The following is a 20,257-nucleotide window of genomic DNA, read 5'->3' on the forward strand; positions in this document are numbered from 1 at the left end:
TATACAATTTTTATTTGCAGAAATCCTGTTATGATGCCAGTAACCTTGCACATATTTGAAGGTATGCCTTATACTAGTAACTTATTGAACAAATCTGTTGACAGTCAAGTTTTTTAATTAGAGCTGAGAAATAAAAAAGAAAATTAGAAATCTAATTTGATGAAAATGCCTTATTGGAAAAACTATTATGATTGTAAAAGAAGTGACTTGAAATGATGTCATTCACAGAATCATAAATTAGGGAAAGATGTAAGATTGACCATTGGACTCCAGACACCTTGCAGGTTCAACAAGAATTGAATCACTGCAGTCTTACCATGTCTATCAGTTCTCAGGTTGTGTACTTTAAACTATATGGTATAAATCTGGTTTAAAATGTACTTGTAACAAAATAAGATTAATTTTACATAATTCTCTGAAATTAACTTTTAAGTGGTGGTGCTGTATAAATCCAAAGAAATTACTTTATGCTGTAGTTATTTTGTCACAATCAATAATATTTCATATTTATTCTTCAACAGATTAAAAAAAATCTAGTATATGGGAGACAGAAAGTAATATTAGACAGGCCTGTTACAATGTGTCCTGAAATCAGGCCTATTATCATGTTATACCTGAAGAGAATTTCATCCCAGATGCTGAATTTATGCTTCTCTAGACAAAGCTGGTCAGTTTATAGGCAAATGCACTGCTGTTACGGAAGCAGTCTGCCATATTTTCTGTTTCCATACATATTTTGATGTAAATAAAAAAATATTTATAGCAATATAAATTATTACCTCCTCCATAGTTCATGTAAACAAAAACTGGTTGCATGTTGTCTAATCAGACTGCAAATAGAGTGCAGTCTTCTAATTAAAATATTAGCACTTTGCATTAGTCTTAAAATTTTGGACATAAAATATATGAAATATCCTCATTATTCCTGTTATTCAAAACTTTTCTTGTAAATAATATATATATATATATTATTACTGTATGCATAGATTTAGCTATGTAGTTGCTTCCAGGGTACAATCATTTTAAATGGAAGTGAAGGGAGATCAAAAAGACAATATCCACTCTGAATTTCTCAAGGGAAAAATGTGCTTGGTGTTGTTTGACCAATATAAATTTTTTTTCTGTGGTCTTCTACAAGCAGAATTTGTTATATATTTTCCTGCAGAGAGTATCAAGTACCCACCTTTGGTCTGACTTACTATGGAGTCAGTGGGGACAATAAAAAGTAAATCAATGATGAATTTTTTAAAAGTAAGAATTGTATTTATGGAAATTGTAGCAAATTGTTTTTATGGAAACTGTACCACTTGCTTCTGTGCTTTAAGAATTTAAACACTTCTTAGCAAGTGTATTTTAAAGATACTGGCCAAAGTGAAGTTTGAATGGTTAGACGAATATTTCTGTAACATATGTCCCTCCACATGGGCAAGAATTCTAACAAGAGACTGAAAACAAGTTTAGACAAGCTCTGATTAGACTCGAACCACGTCTTGCTCAGATTTTGCCATTAAAGAAGTGATACACATGGATGACAGAGTTTTTCTCTTTTGCTCATGATTTGAATTACTTTTTTCTAAGTGAAAAAGGAAAAGTATATTAACTAGAAATCTTCCCTTTTTCAGTGTAATACTAATCTGATATCAGCCCATCTCCCAGTGATTCTGGAAAATAAGAAATATGGTGGTGTGCTGGTAGTGCTTGGAATTAGAGATATTTTTCTTAGTGGTAGCTTGTATTGGGCTGTGCTTTGGATTTCTGCTATGGAAACAGTGTTTATAATTTAGGAGGGTTTTAGTTTCTGCTGAGCAGGGCTTGCACAGCATAAAGGCCTTTTCTGCTGCTCACCCCACCAACACAGGGGATGCACAAGCAGTCAGGAGGGGATAGAGCCAGGACAGTGATCCCAACTGAGCAAAGGGATATCCCGCACTGCATGGCATCATTTCAGTATTTAAAACTGAGGGAAGAAGGAAGGGGTGAACTTTCAGAGTAGTGGTGTTTGCATTCCTGAGTGACCACCACGTGTGATGGGGCCCTGCTCTCCTGGAGGTGGCTGAACACCTGTTTGCCCATGGGAGCTGCTGATTGAATTCCCCGTTTTGTATGCATGGCTTTTGCTTCCCCTATTAAACTGTTGGTATCTCAATCCATGACTTTTCCCATTTTCACTCCCTCAACCCTCTCCTCCATCCCACTGTGGGGGAGTGAGCCAGCGGTTGTCTGAGACAGTTGCCAGCTGGGTTAAACAACAGCCAGCAGATGTATAAAAGGGAAGCAAATAATGACTTTATCTACTAACCAGATTTTAATTACAGAGAATTTGATATTAAGCCAGTTTTATAGAATTAATTCAAAGAAATTGAATACACAGAATTTTCTCATTTCACCAGTACTTGATTGGATTTTATCTTCATAAAATATGTGATAGCTTGTAAAGTTCACGAAAAACAGTGGCATTCAATCACAATGGATGAAAACAGCATAATCCCATAGATCAGGAAAGGAAAAATTGGAGTATATTTTTAAATGTCAACACAAGCAATAAATTATTACTAATTAATAATCAAATGTACTTACAATTTTACTTTGCCATATTATTTGCATTTTACAAGAAAAGGTTGATAAATTATTATGTTCTCAATACCACTATTGGCATATAAGTTTACTGCAAAAATAATAATTTATAAAAATGATAATTTAAAATATCTCTGCTTAAATTGTCATTGTATCAAAAACAATAATGATACATTAATTTCTGTTAATCTGTACTGACATTTGGGTTATGCAAAAATTAATTTTGATGAATTTTATAAAATTCATTTTTTCACTTAAAATTGCAAATGACCTTTCAAAGACAAGTCTTATGCATGGAGGCAAAATGAAACAAACTGAAAAGGGGCAGATTTCTTTGTGTCATGATCATAGCATAGAACTTACATAGAATGTCTTCAAAGCTTTCATTTTTATAAAGATTGTTTTTATGTCACAGACATGTTTTATGCAGCTACAATCAAAAATATGGGTTAGAAAGCCCTACATGTTGTTAAAGGGCCTATGGGTGCCCAATTAAAATCAAGCTTCAGTGAGGAACACCAACACTCAAAGGTGTGTCCTATTCCTTAAGCCAAACACAGATTCAGATGTAATTGAGCTAAGAAATTTATCTTCTTACTTTCCAATGGTTCTTACAGGAAATACTAGCAACACTCTATATGGGGTAAGGAAATCACCCCTCAAGGAATTATGATGTTTTCCATCAAGCACTCAATACCTCCACAGATAATGCTATTTCCATCTATGCAGGAATAAGTCTAAAAAAACCTTACCTAAAGCAAAAGCAAAAAACTCCATCTGGAAGGTGTACCACTGAGGCAAGGCTTCATTAGATTTGAAAGAGCAGGGAATTAAGAGTAAGTGAACTTATATCTACCCTACAAGTCACTGTAAGACTGCATCTATGACCTGTTTGTCCTGGGACAGCCTGTCCCCCGAAATGGCATGGTGAGCATTCTCCATGAGCCAAGGCAGTGTGTCTAAGAAGGCCCTGCAAACTGTGTTTGTTTCCACAGTCCTTGTCTCTATGTGACCATTGCAGAGCAGCAAAGGTACAGAAGCAGAGAGGGTGCATCAGGAAAACATGCTAAGAAAAATGAACTTATCTTCATGCACTTCTCGAGGAAAAGGGGGAAATTTGCTTACAAAAATTGTGAGGGGCAAGGAAATAGGAGGTGAAAAAAAAAAAAAAAAAGTGCCTTGTTAGTATTACCCAACCTGCAGAGAAATTGCTGCATTTAATGAGCAATCAGAATGTTCATTTAGTCTAGTGCCAGATCTTGTTTTCAAGGAGACATTTGTGCGCTTAGATTGTTAATTAGCTACAGCATCCATAACCATCCCCTGCATGTAGGATAAGGGCAACAGTATAATTGAAGCACATATAGAATTATAAAATCCAAAATGAGATTTCAGGGGAGGGAAAAACCTGTGAAATTAAGATTCATATCCTTCTTTAGATTCATGTCAACAGGACCTTTTACAAAAAGTATCAACACAGATACTGTCCTTTAACAAAATATAGGAGAAATAAAATCACATTCTTCTTCTCTTGTTTCTTGAAGTTGGATAATGGAACCATATCCCACTGACTTTTTAAAAATATTTTTCAGATGTTAGTATTACAGTTAATGTGTCAGGAGGGGAGAAAGGCTGGAAAAAGCAGCCAACCAGGAATACATTTAATACCAGATCAGTATGTAATGTTTGTGCATATAGGTTACATCATGAATTCAGTAGAGGACAAATCATTAGGTTTTAAACTTTGGAGCTTTAATTTTGATGACAGAACACACAGGCTACTACAGAAGAGTGCATTTGCCCTGTAGGTTTGGGCTTTCTAAAGTGTAAACTAATTTGAACTTAGGTAACTAAAGTGGCCACAAGCAAAGTTACACTGAGGCTATCCATTTCCTCTGTACTGATTGCATTGTGGTGTCTTGCATACCTTGCTGACTTTTTACAGGGGAAGTGAATAGAAAGCCTTACTAATTTTTCACATTCTTTGCACATTGAACACATAACACTTTTTAACAAAGAAGAAAATATAAAAAATATTTTGTAAGCTGAATTGTTACAGCTCATGTGCAAAATCAATAGAAGCATAATCAATAAACAAGGTACCCTTGTGCCTTGTCCGAGCAACAGAATTAAGATTTCATGTTTGCTCTTCATGTCTGGAAGCATGTTTGCTCTTCATGTCCGGAAGCATTAATGTTTGCTCTTCATGTCTGGAAGTCAAAACTTCATGTCTGGAAGCATTTTTATCTCATTCATGTTTCAGGAGTTGGCATACAAGTCCTCAGGAGCTAAGGATGCACTTCTGTATCATGTTTCAATAAGTGTTGTCATGTCAAATGTTCTCTTGGTCCAAATGGCCACCAATTGCTTCACATGACAAGCAACTAAACCACTCTGTTTACCTGTAAGCGAAAAGAAAGGGCAGAAGACATGCCCTAGCATCTTGTCAGCCTTTGATGTGGCTAGCTAGAGTTGGCAGGATCCGAAGGAAGGTGTTTTCTTTGAATCAGCAGAAAGTGGAGGCAGGGGAGGTTTGTGAATGCTGTGGCTGTTTCGGTTTACCCATGGTGTTCTCTCCAAGTCACTGAGGGGATGAACTGGACCTTGCTTTCACTACCTCCTTCTGCATATCCTTTCTATAGTGTGAATCTAACACAGGATGCCTGTTGGGTGCCAGGAGGCTCTTTTAGGCATAAATCATGTTGCTGTTGTATAAAGGTAGCCAGACCAGTAGAGACCTGCCAGATGTCTGCTGGGAACTCAACACAGAGGAAAAGAAGGAGTCAAGAAGGTCCTTAGAATGCATGGAGGATGGCTTCTTGTCACGGCTGGTGAATGAGCCTGTCAGGGGTGGTGCCTCTCTTGACCTGATGTTTACAAGCAGAAAAGGGCTGCTGGGAGGTGGGCTGCTCAGAGACCATGTGGGGTACATTGACCATGAAATAATGGAGTTTTCAGTGTTTGGTGAATCAAGGAGGGGCGTTAACAAAATTTTTGCATTGGACTTCTAGAGAGAAGACTTAGCAGGTTCAGGATGTTTATTCAGAGAACACCTTGAGAGATACGAGGGTTCCAAACTAATTTGAGGAATCTGCACCACAAAACTAGCTGTTCCATTGTGGTTACTTTCAGTGAATAATTTGTTCTTGTTCCTAGCACTTTACTGGGCCTATGTAGGTTCAATTCCTTTCTCTCATAATTTGGGTGCCTTGTTTGAGGCCACTAAAATCTTGTATTACTCATTTAGAGTATATCGGATTGCTTTCCCCTCTTAAAGTAATTCTTCAAATATGGCATCACTTTTTTGCGGTTTTTGCTTCCTTTAGACTGGAACCAGCACTGTATGCATTTGTCCTCATGAGGTTTTAACAAAGCAAACAAAAATAGAAAAAAAAGTTGGCAAAGTTTGACTTCAAATGGCACAATACATTTGAGAAAGGGAAAATTGGAAATTAGAATGGTCCTGTGTAGACCAATATGGAACCATTATACTCTAATTTTCCAAAACAATGAAAAAGGGAAATATAGTCAATGAAAACAAGAAATGGATGACAGAATAATAGAATTTTCTGTTTTCCGCTGTAGAATGGCCAGTTTAGAATAGCTTTCAGTTGTGGTCAGAAGGTAAAAATAAATATTGCATGTAAAGGAAATTATGTTATGAAAAAAATGCATATTTTTGTTTGAATGAATAATTGAGTCTTCATCAGAAAATTCCTCTTCAAAAAAGTATTACTGTGACAATTCAGGAGATGACAAATGACAGCTCAGTGTGAAGCACAGACAGAGAATTAAGAGCTAATAGAGAGCTACCTCTAGGGTAATAATCTAGCAAGGAAACTGCACATATCACATTCAAGTCAAATGACTGTATTGGTCACTCTCTAGTCTTTGGTGGCTGGTTAGCAGTGTCTACCTAAAAGCTAAAAAGGGAGTAAGAAAATGAGCAAAATACAAGGGAAATAGACTATTTTCTCTTGGGGAATTACTTCTTCAGTTTTTAGAACTATGTAAACTCTTGAGGGAGTGGAAATGGGAACAGAGAGAATGGGCAAGAGGAGATAAAGAAGGATAGCGGAAAACTTCCAGTCTAAATATATATTTTCCAGCTGTATAAAAAAAAGTTAGACCTCCAATCTCTAATAATCTTGGAAGCTACCTACCAATGACTTCATGTTTGAAGGCATTCGTCATGGTAATTGAAGACAAAATTTTTGTCTCATAAAAAGCATGAATATAATGCAACATTCTCACAATTCCATATACCCTGTTTTCAAAAGGCTACACCCTATATAATTCATCTTGACTCACAAAGCTACCTCAGTTACGTCCCTGCAGTAATGTGCTTTACAGAGTAGGCAGCTCAGGTCTGAAAGCAATACAGCAATGTGTCCTGACTTGGAGCATATTACCATATATCTATATTACATATATTACATTATCTATAGCTGTAGTACATAGATCATCAGCAGAAGTCTCTGCCCCTCAGGCCCCTGAATATCATAAGCTATAAGCTGTTTGTGGTCTAAAATTCCATGGAATTTAGTGGAAATCTATGTCAGTTTAATGCCTTTAAGCCCTGCTTTCATCCAGCTATGAATATCTGAAACAGTTAGGGCTTTTGGCTATCTTTTCTACAAACCTTCAAAAAAAAAGCTAGCCATCCATTCTCAGAGACTAGCTTTCACTGTTTCTGTCTTCTGCCATCCTCTGGGACTATAACAACTTCAGAGTTATTGAGTTATGTTACAATGTAAGATGTAACCAAAGTATGTATTCTACCACCATCTTGATAAACTGTTAAAACCAGGTGGGGCAGTGTTCTTTCTCTCATCCATGACTCATTCCTGATAACTGTCTCCAGGGGCTGTCTTCTGCTGATGGGCCAACAAGTGCCACTGCATGACTGATAAAATTGCATCATCCCCTTCTGAGATGCTCTGCCCAGGGGGAGGAATGAAGCATTCCTACCTGGATGTAATCTGAGGCTTGGAACACCACAGGCAGCCTTATCCACTGGACCTTCAGAGGAGGACCACACCATTCTACAGGATCACTACTTCAACAGAACCACATCTGTCACTCCAACAGGATTGCAGCCACCATTTAATTGGATTGTTACCACCACTCTGACTGACAGGGTATCAGGCTATATCCTGACTCTATGAGTGTTTCTGTACTATTGCATTTATTTTAATTTTTCGATTAAATTGTAGTTCTGACTTGGAATCTCCCACTAGTTTGCTTTCAAACTAGTACAGTTATTGAACTGGAAGGTGTCATTAAAAAAGAAATGGATGGAATTAACTAAACAACAATTAAACACCATATGAAGTTTTATACTGCTTATATACTTCATAGAATTTTTGTGAATGGGTCACAGAATGTAAAGCTTTGAAAATCATAACTGGCCATAGCTGCAACACAGTAATTAGTGCCACCTTGATCTTGGTTTTTGGTGCCACAATGTAGATTGGTAAGTGGAACTGAAAGGTAAGTTAGGCAGTGTGTATTGCTTGTCAGCCCTTCAGAGAGCATGAACATCACTTTGAACCTCAGCTAGAAAACTAGTGTCCATCAACAGGCAAAATTTTTTCCCCATTTTAGGGTTTTGAATTAATTTGTTTAGGGAAGAGTGACCTATAAAAGAGACAAACTGTTCTGTAATCACAATGATAAAGAATTACAAAACTAGGAAAGCACATCAAGAAATGATGACTACCAGCTAAACACTTTCACAACAGCTTGCTCCCTCTCATCTCCCACACCAGAGAAAAACACAAATTGTGGACTGAAGTAAGGACAGGGAATTCACTTACAGTTACTCTCATGAGCAAAACAGACTCATCTTGGGGAATTTAAGTTAATTTATTGATAATTAATCAAGTATTCAAGTACTGAATCAGATATTTGGAAACAAACAGTACAAACACTAAGGGAGAACACTGTGTTCCTCCCTCCCCAGGCTTGTCTTCACTCCAGACAGATCTCCTCCCACCTTTTTATCAGCACAGGTTACATTCAGTCCCTTCAGTGAGGTAATGGGCAGCTCAGGGAAAGATCAGGACATAAGAGTTTCTCTCAGTTGCCCTTTTTTTCTCACTCTCCACAGAGCTGCAGCCCCTGTTGGAATATCTGCTCTGCTGATCTGCTGAGTACCTCCTTTTTATTCTCCTCTGACTTTGGTCTTCCCACTTTTTTAGTTCCTTGAATTCTTCATCCTCTCTTTGTTTTCTCTCTGCCCTCTTTACTCTGTGGCATTTTGTGACCATTCTTAAATATGTTTTCCCTCGCTTGATGGTGGCTGATGTGCTCATGTGTCCCTTGTATAACTGTTGCATCCAGCTGTGTCTGGCATGGGGCAGCCCCTGGTCTGTCTTCACAGACACCACCTCTGTAGCTCCCAATGACCATGTTTTGCTTTCATCCAATCTAAGGTCTTGTGGAAGAGAAACCTTTCTAAAGTATTTCCTTTGCTGAAAAACTGTATACTTTTAAAAACAAGTCCTGAGGGTGTCATGGGTTTGGCTTGTGATCAGTGGGTTTATTGCAGTGACAGGTCTTGCAGAGTGCAACACTGAGAGTCTTACAGAGTAATCACGTCCAGAAAAACAAAATATCACAAATGCACTGTGTTCTCACCATATCTTTGAAGAATATAATCATGACATCCTTTCAAATATTTAAACTGCTCCAGTTAGTGCATGCTAGAGTGCATTCATTCCCCCTCACTAGCTACACGTTCCTTGAGCTAGGAAGTGCCAGTATATCTGTTCTTGCATGGCACATATTCACACAGCCTATTTGTGCAACAAAAACTTTGAAATTTAAATAATTCATGTCAAGGCTTGATTTATTTGCATCTAATTTCATCTGTATTTTGTGAAGCACGGCAGACTTGTGACATTGTAATTCATTTCACCTTTTTTGAGCAAATATTGCAAGGTAAGATTTACAGAGCATCCCTGTTCAAAGAGGTCCTGGTGAATTCCTGGCACCATGGGCTGTAACAAACACAGACGAAAGGCATTCTAAAATTGTTTGTACTTTAATTTAGTTAAATGCTGAAATAAGTGATGATCCAGTCAGCACATGATCTGTTAGCCAAGTGAAATCCTACAGTGCACTACGGATGGCAAATATTTTGTAAAAAAAATGTGCTTTAATACCTCAAGCCCTGATTGCAGACCTTTTCCCTGCTATCATATTGTGCAGGATCATATAAACCCTACAAAATTAGTCCTGAACTTAAAGTACCATCTACAGCCTACAGTAAATTCTGCAGTATGAGAGAATTAATTCAATCAATTTCTCTGCAAAAATTATGACACTGTTACATGGGTCTAAAATAGAAAAGTCTTTTTCAATATTACAGTCACAAACTATTGTGCCAAACTCCCTCACCCCTACACCCATAACACCAAATTGTTTTCAGAGGAACTGTCCATGTGTAAGTGAGAAAGTAATTTGGCTTGATATGATGTCTCCAACTGAAGAACACAGAGGCAAAGGTCTTTTTCCCTCCTTCTTTTGAATTTTAAGATTGATACTCTAATTAAGTGCAATGATGGCTCAAACACCAAACTTACTTTGAGGAAAACAAGTTATAAGCACTGATTTTATTTTTCTCAATTGCTAAAAAGAAAGAGAAGGAAAATAAAAGTGGTTGTTTGTCTGTTTTGCAGGCAAATGGTGAAAAACATGGACAAAGAATTCTAGACATTACCCTAGTGAAACTGGGATACATTTTAATCATTATGTATTGATCTCACTAAGTTTGACCGGTCCAGTACTGCTAATTTCTAGCTATTATACCTTTTTTTTTTTGCATTATGACGATGTTAAAAAAACCCAGCATACACCCAGGTGTTGGAAACTTCCTTTTACTTGATAGCTGACCAATTCTGGGGGGAAGATACATGGCCGATGTTTCCCTCAACATCTTTTGTTTATTAGGCTGCAACTTCAAGAAGTACCAAGCTGATTTTGAATCAATCACCTATTTTTTCACACATTCACTTTTATGTACCTGCTTGGAGCACAAATTAGGATGACAACAGGAATTATCATTGAATCACAGAATAGCTTGGACTAGAAAGGACTTAAAAGGCCTTTAAAAGTTTCTAGGGATTGGGCCACCCCTCTGGGCAACTGTTTCAGTATATCACCACCCTCATAAAAAAAAAAAATTCCTCCTTCTGTCCAGTCTGAATCCACATTCCTCAGTTTTAAACCATTGCCCCTTGTCTGATCACACAGGCCCTACTAATATTGTATACTCCTAAGAGCACAGCTGTGCTGGAACACCAACAGTTTCTGATAGAGTTTGGAAAGTCCCTCAGAGGATCCTTTGTAGATATTGTTCACATTTCTGGCCCCCATAATTTAAAAAGGATATTGGGGTGTGTGAATGTGCCCCAAGGAGGGCACTAAGCTGGGGAAGGAGCTGGCAGACATGTCCACTGAGGCGTGGCTGAAGGCACTGGGTTTGTCTTGTCCACCTGAAGAAGTTTATACAATTCTGTGTCTAGGTGAAAGTAAAGGAACTGGGAGATAAGTCTGGAAATGTTTACATTACTACATAGAAGCTGCTAGTGATATAGAAACACTCAAACCTCTGAATCTGAGGAAACTTCATGTGAGAAAAATAAGATCTTTTCAATTCTTGAGCTCAGTGACTCAGAACAGGCAGAAGTGAACTGAAGGAGATAAGGAAATCTTTTGCTAAAGGAAATGCTGAAGTGTTTTTTCTGTTCTTTTCCCAACTGAAAATTCACTATCAAAAAAAAAATCATATATTATCTGAGATGAGAACTATGCTAGGAAAATAAAAAGAGGGAAGAATTTTTCTGATAAAAAAAAGAAAAAGAGAAAGCCTACAACTGAGAAAAAACAATGAAATCTCATACACACAAGCAAGAAAAAGAAAAAAAAACCTCAAAAATTCCAAGCTACTTTTATTTGTGATGAGCTAAAAAACATTACAGTAAAGTAGTAACAGGTTCTAGAACTAAACTAAAACTTCCTAATGATAATAGTGTGGTAAAACAACAAGAAGTAAAAGATATTGCCACACAGATATGGGATTGTGTCCACCTCTCAGTGCTCTCTAATCTGAAGGAAAAATGTTTCACTTTGCCACTTTACATAAGAATTTTCAGATATGATCTTTCACTTCTTCTAATTGTGAGGTGACCTTATTTTTTGACATCAATGCCATTCAAAAATAACTCCAGTGAATTGAGTTGCCCTACCATGAAATCAACCAAATTTTAGAATCCAGTCCCATATCATTAGACAGAATTATAACAATAAATTAAGAAAATAATATGGAAAACAGAAGTATAAATATTTTTTGTGTATTTTAAAGGGCTGTGTTAATCCCCACAATAATTTTCAGTGCCCCCACACAAATTAATTTTTCAGTACAAAAGCTACAGAGCATACTGTGAAAATAGGTCTACTATATCAATACTTCTTGCTTTTAAATAATCCAAGACAAGTGGATAATTACTAAGTCTCCAACAAATTTGGTAAACTGTCATGCATTTTAGTTTGCAAGGGACTGTATGACTAAAGACATAGGAAATTCTACCACTGAGTCCAATAATTAGGCTTTGTCTTACTGTGAATTTACTTAGAGCACTGGCAATTATTTTTTCTTTTCTGTTTACATTCATAATTGAGTAAAAATGCAAAATGTTATAATTCTACATTTAATGTGAAGTAAAATTTATATCTTCTTAGTGACATTTCTTACATACACAGAGATAGTAAAAGGCTCAGCTGCCTCCTCTACTTTCCCTTTATGTTCACAGGCTCTTGCTGTCCTGCAGAGTTTTGTTTGCCTCAAAGTACCAATTCCATTGAAGGTCAAAGATACTGTATTTGCACAGACAGTGATCCTAAAACTTCAAATAACCAAAACTGTTCAAAAGACAGAAAAGAAGCTCAGTTATAAAAAAAATCCTGAATTAACCACTGCCTGAAACTCCTTATTGTGTTTCAAAAATCCATAGTTTCATGTGTGCCAAAGCTACTTCCTTTATGCTTTGTCCTGGTCTCTGTCATTATATCTACTAGACACAGGGTGTTTCTGACTTGGGGCAGATACACCTCCCTGAAGCTGGTGTACTTTAGTAGTGCTTAAGCTCTTGATTCTCAACTATAAATTTTTTGAGCTTCTCCAGCCATGGACTCTTAAATCCCTGCCTTTATCCATGCTCCCTCTTAAAAGAACTTGCTGCTAGGCTGAGGCTTAGATAAGCAAATCTAGCTTGGATCATCAGTGGAGGAATGACTTTGATGTAGCATGCTTCCACCTGGAATATTGTCCATGAAAACAAACCAGGCTGGATTTTTCAGTGCTTACCTTATAGGGTAAATAAAATGGAAAGTCACATTACTCTGAGGCAGTACTGCATTTGCTTATTTATTCTTTTATAACCTTAAGTATTAAACATGATATGATATTTCTGTACACATGCATCCCTGAAGGGAACAAAAAGGACTAACTAGCCCTCTGCAACTGTGTATCTGCTCTGCTTATTGTTAGTAGATTTCTTAGCCTTGAAGCAGGTCCTGCATTTTGACAGCCTCATGCAATTGCTGTGGGACCTAGAATCAGAAGACTATTTTCAATATAATAGAGATTGCACCAGTAAAAATAGGAGACACTTGCATCTATAAATACTTTTCATTTTTAGTATAGAGTAAAAACATATAAGTGTGCATGGCTGTGGTGTTACAGGTATCCAAGTCAGTTTATAGGCAGAAAAAGTAACGGCTCCAAATTTAGTAGCGTAAAGGGCAACTGTCATAAAATAAACCATCAAAATTTCAGCAATAGCTCTTAAAATGGTTCTCAAAGTTCTAGCTGCAGTTTCATGAAGTCATTAAATGAGAGAAAAAAATGCAGAAAAGCAGACTGGGGACTGTGAGGCAATGACATTGAAGAAGTCTGCCTACAAGATCTTTCAATGTATACAAGAGAAGTCTAAAACCAGACCCTTAAGTATGGTGACTGCAGTGAGATGTGTCTGCAAAGCAGACGGACAAAAGATGTACAGACCTCACAAAATAATAATTAATTACTGAAGGAACAGATTGACTTTGCCAGCATTTTTGCCATGTATGGTCCTTGTGGTTATCAAAAATAATCTCCCTAACCTGTATAGAATTTTTTTCTCATTTATTTATTATTAGAACCACAGATAAAAAAATATTTCTTTTTTCTGTTCTTCTCAATTGGCTTCTAAGTGCAAAATAATACATTGAGCTTTTCAGATAATGTGGGGTCAATTTCAGGAGCATTTTATGTTCTGTATACAAAAATGAGGCTTCCAAATGAAACCTCATGCCTGAAGTAACAGACTAGGTTTTTTACCTTTACTTCTCCTTCCTGCAAGTACAGCATCTCTCTTCAGGGCATTGCAGGTCAAGCAGCAAAGTTTGAAAATCTGAAGTTGCATTCAGGTGAGGTCTAAATTCACAGTTCTTAATTCATCATGTCTTCTTTATTTATCATTCCTTCTGATGGGTGATTTTTTTTCCTGCAGTCTATATTTTTTATACCACAGTGTATTGATGACCCTGTTTACTTAAAAACTGAAAGAACTTCAGCTTCTACTGAGAAAAACACCCAAAGGAAATTGTTACCTTGGATGCTTAAATCTATACCTATCTCTCTATAAAAAGTGGACTGATGTTCAGAAATCTGAATCAGCTGCAATTTTCAACCAAACCAACACCTTTGATTAAGGGGCATCCACTAAAAAGCACACAGCATGGGCTAAGTAATGGTCCTGTCACAAAGGAAAATACCTACCTGTCATGGGAACGGAGATGATTCCTCAGGCACTGAGTAGAGAAATGAATCGTGAGGTTTGGAATCACTGTTAGCTGGATGTGCTTGGACTTCTGCCCATCAGTGACTAGATGCCTGCCTCTACACACCCTGTCATTTGAAGATCTGTGGCAGTGTTATTTGTGAAAAAATAAAACATCTGCATACAGAAAACATTTTTCAAGCTTTAGAGCTTTTAACGAATTTGCTTATAGAAGCAAAGAAGACACAAGAAGTAGAGAATTTTCCCAGTTCTTTGTTACACCAAACATAAGTAACTAAAAGAAAGGGAGAGAAAAAGAGAAGACTTTTGTATAACCTCATAAATTATTCATTTAATAATTTAACATATCAGATGGCAAACTAGCTACATATGTGTCAAAAGGAGTGATCTTTTTAGACAAAAAACAAAGGATGAATAATACATATTTATAATAATATTGTCTTCCTACTCCCTGCTGTATGCCCTTATGCTTCCTACTGCTAATTGTCCTTATACAAGATGCAGCTCAAGACATGTGCTGGGTTTCTGGAGTACACATTGTCCCTCCCCATTTATTTCTTTGTTTTTAAATTCTTTGTAGCACGATGTTATGTTTCCAGATTGTGCCTGTATTTTTTTAAATGAACCCTTAATAAGTGACTGCAATTGGCAAGACAAACTTCTTAAGGAGAAGCTACCATGTTTTCTGTTTCAGAGATACAATTAAATTCCATATTTTTCTCCCAATCCTTTATTCTCTTTCCATAGTAAGCTGTTAACAAACAGATTCTGCTTTCTTGATGTCCATGAACTACAAGAGAAATGATTTTCTGATAGTTACCTTCTCACTTCATAAAGTTTCTTTTCAAGCCTTTATGCTCAGAACTGAAAGTTTTTCAAAGTCTGTTCTCCTGATTATTTCTTCTGCCTCACTTCCAATCAAACTGTCTGAGCTGGCCAGCACCAAAATGGAAATTATAGATGCGAAGATGAAGATTAAGCTATAAAATTAGTGCCGATCATATTCTAGGTTTCAGTTACTGTCACCTAGACAGGCCAATCTAGATCTGTGTCTTCCTTTCATTAAAATAAAATATATTATGAATTGCTTTATATAACTTGATGAGAATCTACTGGCATAAAACTAATGAGTACATAATGCATTTAAATCCACTTAAATAATAAAATAAATTTAAGTATGGAAGAACATTTTTCTTCTTCCATGCAACATAGCAAAACCAAAATGTCTCCCACAAATGCTAATTGAATCAACTACAGGATTACAAACACCAGTTCTTTACCTCCTGTGAGTGAAATCTTGCATTTCAGGGCAGGAATATATTGCTGGCTTTCTTAATAATTAAGGAGTCATAATTTTTCTGTAGCTCTAAGAAAGCACAATGTAATTATAAAGAAATAAGTAATTTAGCTTAGATTTTTCAAAGATGGGATTAACATATTACCTCCTCTTCTGCTCACTACTATTTGAGCCTGCTACCTAGTTTATTTGTATTGGCAGATGATCCTTGGAAGGAATGCAAATGAGCCTCATTAACTCCAGGAGACTGATTCTCTGCCCTGTGTGTTTAACTGTCGCAGAAACATTAAGAGCAAGGCTGTTTATTGCTGTTAATTAGGTGAGGACTTGAAGCAAGTCACTGCTGATGGAGATGTCTCTTAACAGAACTGAAGTTAGTCACATTCTCTATCCTCTGTTTTGAATTAATGCTGAAACACTCTTACAGAATCACTACTTTTTGCTTTGCTGCAAGGACTACTGCAGATGTTTTAAAATTATATTCAAGCATTTGCAGTCTTTTTTTTTTTCCATAAATGACTTTGAGCTGTAAGTTTCTTAGTGAGGTTGTGAAAGGATAGATGATGTATAAGCAAAGTTAGATTCGAATGTCAGTAAAGAACACTTCTATCTTCACTCTGCCTACTATTTTTTATATAAATCCTTTGAAACATAACCTCCTTCTCTCACATGGCAAAATTATGGCAATCTTTTCTTTGTTAAGTTCTGGTTTTTTAATGTCTCAGAGAAGGGAGATAAAAGCTGATAGGTCAGTACTGGTTCAAAGTATAAGCTTTTGAATAAATAGTTCACACTTTCTGTGGAGAAACCAGATGGGTGTCTATAGTTATATTCTTCAATATTTTTCCATTATTGAACACTCTATAGACTTGAATGGCAAGAATTTTCTCTGCAGTGTTAAGAACTATTGGCTGTGCCCTAGTAGGGATGTTCATGCAGGTATCACCACTAAGAACAGCAAATTGTTCTTTTCTATCTTGCACTGTACCATGGCAGACAACAATTTAAAAGAGGAGTCACCTAAATTCAATGCAGGTTATGCTGGTAAGAACGAAGCAAAAAAAGTAATTGAGAAGAAGTGCCATATACAGGGAACCAGAGAGTCCAGATAACTCTACTGGAAAAATGATGGAAAGAAGCAAATGATGAAGTGGCTTAAGGGAATTTGTGACCAGACAAGAAGCTGAAGGAAAGGATGGACAGAAGAATGAGACTCAGAGCTGATGGAAAGGCCAGACACAATGGTGGAAAAAGTGAGAGCTGTTGAGCAAAGAGAGTAGGAGAGTTTGTTTAACCCTAATGAACAGGAAATGACGTAGTGCCAATCTGATTTTACGTTAAGGCATTGTATAGGGTTTCAAATCATAATTTAGATCTTTGAGGACCTAAGCTAAAATCCTAAGTTTACTATAGTTACTATGGTCTTTCAAATACTGCTATAAAGCAAGTTCTGATGATCCAACTTGCTTCACACTCAAACTTTGGATGTACAGACACACCTGAACAGCAAGTCAGACCTAGGATGTCAGGCAGAAGAAGCCTTAAGCTGGAACATACCCATAATGGTCACTCAGTCCAATTTCCTGTTCCTCACTGGACTACCTAGCTTCAAACCATATGGGTAAGAGCATCATCCAGATGGTCCTTGTACTCTGACAGCCTTGGTGCCATGACCACTTCCCTGGGAAGCTGTTCCAAGTGACCAGTGACCTTCTCAGTGAAAAACATTTTCCTAAAGGCCAAACTGAACTTCCCCTGATGAAGCTTCCTTCCATCTCCTTGTGTCTTATCACTGGTCACCAGAGAGAGGAGATCAACACCTTCCCTTCTGCTGCCCCCCTTGGGGAAGTTTTAGGCTGTCACCTGCAACCTTAATTAATAGCTTAAATGCCCATTTTATGCTATAGTCTACAAGCATAGCATTAAATGCTACTTTTACCAGCAAAATATTTGGTGTGTTAATGGAATAGATTTGATCAGAGTTGGGTAAACTCAGCAGTTTTTCATAAGACCTACACTTGTCTGTTGTTGAACTAGAAATGTACAGAATAAAGGAGCATGGTAAACAGATCTTTGAATCAGTAAAATTCTTAAGAAAGAGGATCCTATCCTTGCACATGAAATCCAATGTGATTAGCAGTTAGTAGGAAACAAGTAACTTTACTCGGTGGTCACTAAGCATACAATCTTTATTTTCTGGGAATTTAGCTTGTGATTCCCACATCTTATTTTGGAAGAACTGATCACACACAGCATGAAAGTAGAATTATTTTTGAACATCTAAAATACAACATAAGGTTAGGCAATTAGAAAAAAGAGAGTTGTTTTACATTGATTTGCAATTATAATAGATAATAGTGATTACTAATAGTGATAGTGATAATACATAAAGAAGTTTTTTTAACCTGAGTTTCTACATGCTTTTATTTCTCACTTTATCACAAAGGGATGCGTACAAATTCATTTATGAGTGTTACTGAAGCATTAATATATTACAGAGATGAGTTCTATGAAAAAGTCTAAGAAGAAATTAAGTATTCTGTTTTCCAAGCACAGTTTGAATAGTGTGCAGTAAATAAACCATGGGATCATAAAACAAATGGAATAAAGCAAAATATTGAATTGCTGCTGACTAAGTAAGTGGCTTACATTCTGTACCTCAAATGAAGAAGTCCTGTGGAAAAATAGAATGAGATCATATAATTAAATGCTGTACCATAATGGATCCTCACTAGCATGTGAATTACATTTCACTAGTAACATTAAATCTAGGCATTGCAAACATTTCTGTACCTGACTCTGCAATTTAGTGCTATTATTTTTATGTAAGAGCTTTGATATGCAATTATTATATAGAAGACACTTATGGTCAGTGGCCAGCAGTTATGCAGAACTATACATGGTAAGAAATATGATTCATCAAGTTCTAGAAAACACGGTATATTCCTATAAAGAAGTGCCATATTGTCAACAAAATGCCAGTGGGTGGGATGTGATGATAATGTAAATGATGTGATTGAAATATAAAGCAATGCATAGGTGCAAATTTAAAGTACCCTTTCCCAAAATACAAACCTCTGCACTTAGGGATTTCTCAAATTTTGTGCTGGAAAGACTTTCTCAACGACTACCCACAAACTCTGGAAAACTGATAAATATAGAAAGACAGAAGTTAAACATACCCTTGAAAATTAAATATCATCTCCTAAGTCCCTTCAGCATTTTCAGTATCTTCACAGGACAAACTATGCTTCTGGTATGCATTTTATGGAAGAACAGTGGAAAACATGGGAAAGTCTCACCATCAGAGCTGAAAGTGCCAATAGGGGATCACTGCTGTATTTACCCTGCTATTACTATCCCCTCTCTCAGAACTGACTTATGCAAGGCATAAATTTGATCTATTGTGCTTGAAATCCAAGAGCAGAAGTATTCCAGTGAAATATTTTAGCCTCAGGTGTGTGGATCTTAGCATTATGCTTTTCTTTTTCAAAAGTAAGAGATCAGTTCCAGTGATTTAATTTCAGTATGGGAGTAATTCTTACAGATCATCAATTGCAATCTACAATAAGTAAGCAAGAAAAATGGAGCTGCAACTTCCAGGGCTGCAATATGTGATTAGGAGACAAACTCAGCCCTGTGTAAGAAGAAGAACATACAGGTCCTAGCCATGGGGGAGCACTAGATTAAAATATGTGACTCAGGTCACCAGATCATTTATGCATAGGAAGGTATGCTCTGCAGAAGGAAGCATTTCTTTATTCTCCAGACACTGGAATGGTGCAGAGATCCTCTCCATCTGGACTCTGGGGCAGGAAATAGGCTTTCACTCACCACTTCAAAGCTCTTCAGGGTGGCTCTCAGCTACTTTTTGTCAAAACTGAGCAGATTGAGGAGACACCTCTTTTGAACCAACCTTCCCTTCCAAACAAAAGTGACCTAACTTATGGCTATTTTCAATATGCTGATGTCCAGTTGGACTTGGAGAGCTGTTTATCAGAACTCTTACAGATTTCCACTGGGCATCTACATTTTACTTTCATCACACTCAAATTTCCTTTCTCTTAATGCCATTTTCAAGCTTTCTGACCATGGATATTTACCTCTGGTTGCCCTCATCCCACTGTTGAGATGCTGTGCCCAAGAGCAGGGCAGGAGATAGGGATGCTTTTTATATGGTTTATTAGGTGGTCTGTATGAGAACAAGTATGAGGTTCTATTCCATTTGACCAGTAGTTAGAGATGCTACAGTCTGGGATTTTTTTTAATTAGTTTATTAGGAAATTTCATCCTCTAAGGTTAAGTGCTTTGTAGTTTATATATCTAAAGTATTTCGATTTATAGTTTATATGTAAAAAATTCTAGAATTTTTAATATATAATATTTAGATATTTACATTAAATATTTGATTATATGACCTTAAAATGTGTGTTTCAAAATCTCTTGCTCAGTAGAACTGAAATTCAGAGAAAGAGACCAATGAATAGCAAAAATGATGCAAAAAAAAGACCCAAATCTTTGAACAAATGATATCTGG

At 36.7% G+C, this 20,257-nt stretch overlaps 1 long non-coding RNA gene across 2 annotated transcripts in view; it reads left to right on the forward strand.

Annotated features, from left to right (window-relative positions):
• LOC139591273 (uncharacterized) overlaps positions 1-20,257 on the forward strand; it is a 232,737-nt gene that overhangs the window by 161,414 nt on the left and 51,066 nt on the right. Inside the window, exon 4 of one of the 2 annotated variants that reach the window (XR_011679595.1) lies at positions 7,439-7,796. The exons of the other annotated variant lie outside the window; for it this stretch is intronic. This is a non-coding gene — a long non-coding RNA (uncharacterized lncRNA). Of the gene's footprint in view, positions 1-7,438; positions 7,797-20,257 lie in introns of those variants that run through there. 2 annotated transcript variants of the gene reach the window in all.

This window comes from Agelaius tricolor, unplaced genomic scaffold (genome assembly GCF_023055355.1).
Source record: "Agelaius tricolor isolate 1412-34295 unplaced genomic scaffold, bAgeTri1.0.p SCAF_6, whole genome shotgun sequence".
NCBI classification, from domain to species: Eukaryota; Metazoa; Chordata; class Aves; order Passeriformes; family Icteridae; genus Agelaius; species Agelaius tricolor.